Raw genomic sequence first — 5674 nt, forward strand, 5'->3', positions numbered from 1 at the left:
CTAGCCAACAATTTAAGGCAGTTACAGATTACTGTAATTTGTTGATTAGTCAAAAAAAATCTTCTATGAAGTTGTAAGATTAACTGCTTGGCCAACTGTTTTAACAAGATAGTTGGTAATATGGATTTGTGTGAGATAGAACAGTGCTTCATAATTATGAGTTTTAAAGACTTTTCTTAAATAAAAAGTTATTTTCAAATGATTTAAATATTTTTACTGTGTATTCTGAATCTGCCTTATGTGCTTGTAGAGGTACACACCTGGCAAAACTTCAAATGGAGGTGCCCAAAAGGAATTCAGATAAGATTCCTGAGCCACCTACTGGTGTGTTTCGATGTGGAGGAACAACAGCTGACATAAAGCTTACCTTAGATGACGTAGCTCCTCACCCTATGCCTAGATCTGATCGCAGCCACCCCACGGATGAAGTTTATTTCATCCACTTTCAGTCAGAATTTGATTATTTCAATGATTAATATTTTAAGACCATAGGTAAGGACTGTAACGCAGAGAACAGAAAAGGGAGAGCTTCACTTCTTCAGCTTTTTCTTCAACAAAAAAAGACCATAGCAGCTTCCCCATTTCAGCAGACAAAGCCCACATTAATTTATCTACCTCCTGCTCTAGTCTACTGCCACTCGTAAACAAGGCACAAGATACTTAAATTATTCTGCCTGAGGCAGGGTCTGCTCACTGACCTCAAGGAAGCAGTCCACCTTTTTTTCTGGTTGAGAACCATGGCCTCAAAATTAGAGGAGGCAACTCTCATCACGCCTGCTTCAAACTCAGCTTTGAGCCGCCCCAGTGCACACTGAAGGTCATAGCCTGGAGAAGCCAACAGGACCACATCATCTGTAAAAAAGTCAAAGATGTGACCCTGAGGTTGGAAAACAAGTCACCATTCTTACCATGACAATGCCTTGAGATCCCGTTCATGAACACCACAAACAGGATTGGTGTTAGGGGCACAGTTTCGGCACCGATAAACTTGATTCTGTGACACATTTCTTGATATTTGTGTTTAAGGACCAGATGATCTGGAACACATCTGTATAGGGGCTATATATGCCTTTTGGACTGGGCATGTTTTGGGTTCACCAATGAGGAACTGGATAGTGTTGCTACGAAGACGTCCCTCCTGGACCTATGCAACCCAAATTTGGATAAGTAGATGATGGACTCTACTTGTTTGTTACAGATTTAAATTGGAGTTTAATCGAATTTGTTGGCATCTTGTCTTGTTCGACTTGTGCAGATTTCTTGGTCATTCACAAAACAGGTTATATTTACTGCTTGTGACTTCCTTTGTTTGAAACCAAGCTAAATAGTAAGAGCTTTTAAACCACCTTTGATGGTCAAATCGTATCATGACGAGTCCATAAAAAATAAACCCAACGATAACATTTTTTCATCTACACATAAAACTACCTCTCCTCAAGGTAATTTTTGATGTGATAACGCATAGGTACCTTGATTCTAATTCACAAAATGGAATGGAAAAAAAAATGTCCTGTTTGTTCTCTGATTGTGTGTATGTGTGTTTTTGTGTTCCTTACAGTGCATTACATCTCCTGTGGCAGACAGTTTCCCTCATCCTCCTTACCATTAAGGTCATCAATGTTGACAGGATCAATACCTGTGTTTTGGCCCCAGTGCCCCTGTCAGAGATAGCATGTCACTGCTGATAGACAAATATCAGCGCTCAGCCCTATGACGGAGGGCACTGGGTGCTGAAATCACAGCACTTTTCCGTTTAGATCATCCAACACCGTATTGATTTGCCCTGTGCTAATCATACATCAGAGCTGAATAAATGGCTCAAAGGCAAATGTTCTATTGTTCACGACTGGGAGATGTAATAAAAAAGAGAGTGAGAGACATATCTTTTATTGCTTGTAACTTGGGGCTGGTCACATAATCATGCCTTGACAGGGAACGACCTGGTTAGATTGAGGTCCATCAAAGTGTTCAGGGTACTTTTTGGTAATGATCCCATGAAGACAGTTTGTTCTGTTTTTCTATGTTATGTATAAAACAGCAGAAATGTCTTCTCGTATTATTTTCCATATTCACCAAAAGTTACACTTAATTTAGTAACATTATATATATATATATATATATATATATATATATATATATATATAAATATAACCAGTGGGAAATTGTTCATTCAGTGCCATTTGACAACAGATATTCCTTATATGAAGGAAAAACATGCTATATTAAACCTACTTTCAACAAGAGATGAGAAGAATCGGTAAAAAATAAAATATTAGGTGATAATTTTTTAACTTTAGATAAAATGTTTACATTTGGAAAAATTAAAAAAAAAAAACAATCATACTCATTTTCACAGCCTCATACCCGATGACACCTAAAGATAGACACCAGCACCTGACACTTTCTTGCGCTTAAAAATATTTATTAACGAAAGCCTAATATAGGCAGGAAACAAAACCTCTTCAAAGTGAGTGGGAGTCTGGTGAGGCTGTGAGCTGGCACCTCACAATGGGATGCGACCAGCAGAAATTGGCAGAGGTTGAAGCCAGGTCTGTGAGGCAACTAATGTGCAGAGAAATCTGTGGGCTAGGCAAGTATTGGGGTCTTGAGAGAGTCCAGGTCCTGTTCCAGAAAACAGAAAGCCAATGACGTGTCCAACAGGGCAAGCCGAGCCAGGGAAATCTAGGAAAACAAGAACTTGGTCAGAATCAGGCAAGGCAGGCAAAGGATGCTGGACTACTCATGCAAGGTTTTCAAAAAGCTGGCATCGACAGACTGAACAACAGCAGTATATGAAGGCAGAAAAACAGGTGAATGAAATGACACCGATTGCTGTGGGAGGATGGTCACTGGTGCAGTAGATCGCCTTGATTGTAGGTTGCAAGAGGAAAGAGCAAATTTAACAGTCAGCCGAAGCCAGAGGATGTCAGTTTGAGAGTATTAAGCCCAGAAGGAACATTATGCTTTGTTTAAAAAAAAATAGCATACTCTGCAGTTGACATATGGAAATGTGTTCTATCTGAATCATAGCTACAGAATCATTGCCCCCCGTCAAAAACACATAAAAAACAAAGTGCATATGTAAAAATAAAGATTTTTGTTTTTCAACCCGCTTACAGGTTATTATATTATAACGACGTGCACATGATTACACATTATTTACTGCAATCCATTCTTATGTTTTCTCTTATGTAAGAGTGACTTTAATGGTCATACTATTGTTATTTAGCAATTAAAGACAAAGAGAAAGATCAGTAGCTGAGCTTTGTGGATGTCACAAAGTTTCATTGCCTACAGTAGATCAATCAACAGAGGAAAGGACAACACATATTTGAGATCTATATTTGCATTTCTGGGCTATGTTTTCCCCAGTCCTTTAAGCTATTTCAGAAGCAATACGTCAATGAATCCAAGTACCTGTTAACAGCTTTGAGAGCACCTGGTTGTTTTCAAAGATAATTAATCTGTTAAAGGTCATAGCAGAATCTGGTGCTATGTGGAAAAGGAGCAGTAATTATTAAAAGTAGCAGCTTTTTGATCTCCTGTTTCCTTCCATCATTTCAGACTACCCTGTTATCTGCACCATTCCATCAAAAAAAACCTCTGATAACAGACTGGAGAACTCAATTGACCTTGGTCGAGTGTGCGTGCAGGAGAGAAGACAGTTAAAATAATGAAGATTGGTAACAAGAAACTGCCTCACCCTCTCAGTTAATCTTGTTTATAAATCAATGCATTTTTTGAGAACTCTGTTTTGAAGTATTGTTTCAGATTTTATGAACTGAGGTATGACTATGTTTTTTTAATTGTCTGTTTCTTCTTTTATTTATAAACATAATCTTTTTCAACATATCATGCCACAGCATGTGTGTCACATTTTAGTACAAGGGGTACCATGTAAATGCCATCTTAGAGAATCTTGCAATGAAACGGTATCAGTTAACGGTTTATAAACTAACAAAAAAATAGGTTTGCAGTTAAAACTTTGTGTTTATAAAACATTAGTTTTCCACCGAGGATCCTGGAACATTCATGGCATTCCAGGGAAATGACACTACATTGTTGTTACCCCTTTATTAGTTAAAATAAAGGGGTTCATTTATTATTATTTGTTAAATTTGTTAATTGTCTGTAATATTTGTTAATTTCTGAAATGTATTTATTAATTATTGATTATTATTTGTTAAATGTATTAATTGTCTGAAATAAATTCCTTTTATCATCATCATCATCAAATAAATGTGTTTGGAAACAGAAACTGCTCTTTGGGTTTAGAAGTACATAATAACTTGGTGACAAAAACAGACTCTGACTACCAAAACCACCGCAGCAAGTCCCACAACAGTGGGGCAACATTTCAGCTTCAGTCATTTGGCATCTTTTTCAGATTGATGATGTGTTTTGTTCTCAAAAGCAAAGATGTGGGGGGAACATGTTACACTAAACAACCTTATAGAAAACTGTTTTAGAGTGCATTTCCCACAGCTGGAGCACGGACAAATTGGTTAAACTACTGACAAGAAACTAGGTCAATATGCTGGACATAGTCATAAGTGTAATAAAATCTTTATAAGGACTGTCAGCCTTTTTTTTACTCGTAGTGTTAGAGCAAGTGTAAAGCTGTCAAAATTACTTATTGATGAAATGTTTCTGTTAGATGTTATACATAATAAACAGGTACACCTAGTTTCCTAGACCTTTGGTGATAAAGACTTGACTGGAGTGCTGAAAGCATTTTCTTCACAGGTTAAACATACAATAGCATGTGAAATAGCAAGTGCAAATGGCCTATAGGTTTGGGTGTGTATGAATGTGTGAATGTTTGAACCATTGCAAAACAAATCTATGGGGTTCGAAAGGGCACGACATTTTGCAATGCATTGTGGGATGCCATCGCCATTTTCCGGGGCAAAAAGGGGCATTGTTGGTTCGGATGTTGTGCTGCAAGAGTTCGAGATGCAAAGTGCTTGAAAAAAGTGATGGCAAGCTACACCCTGTTCCGAAGGATTGTTGTCTCAAAAAATGTCTATAGGATCCATGGGATTGCTCCATACAACGATGAGAAATAAACAAATGATTTACATGACCTGCCGCCGCTGCCCACTGCCATTTTCAGAAGCTGAACTTGCTTTCTATCTCGTCAGTGGAGTTAGTTTTTATGGCAGTGAACTGATTCAGAAATGTTTATGGACAAAGCAGCTTTGGGTGGGTCCATGGTCAACAAATTGTTTGTCTTACAGAGGAAACCTCATTTCCGAGGTGCGCAAACAACACAGTTTTGCCTAACAGTGCTCTTCCTCCGCTCCAGTGTCTGCCTGACAACTTGATTTAAAATTATTTTAAGCCTGGTGTCCACTCTGCAGTTATGTTGGAAATATTTTGGGGCTTATCAGTTAATTTATTTATGAAACAGGGAACAACCCTAACGACTCCCTGTTACAGAGGAGTGGACCAGTTTCGGTTCAATCTGCTGGCTTAATGGCTTTAACAACCGCCCATTACTAGGAGTGGATCTGTTTCTGTTGAATTTGCATGTTATCAAAGCCATTACAAGGCCTTTGTTTGGCCAGTGGTATATAGCTTGGTACTCATCATTACTCCAGACTTTTTGAATTGAGAAAGCTTCCTGGAGAGAAAGCGAAACGTCGTCAACTACGAAAAACAAGTCCGGTTG

The sequence above is a fragment of the Fundulus heteroclitus genome, chromosome 3 (genome assembly GCF_011125445.2).
Source record: "Fundulus heteroclitus isolate FHET01 chromosome 3, MU-UCD_Fhet_4.1, whole genome shotgun sequence".
NCBI lineage: Eukaryota > Metazoa > Chordata > Actinopteri > Cyprinodontiformes > Fundulidae > Fundulus > Fundulus heteroclitus.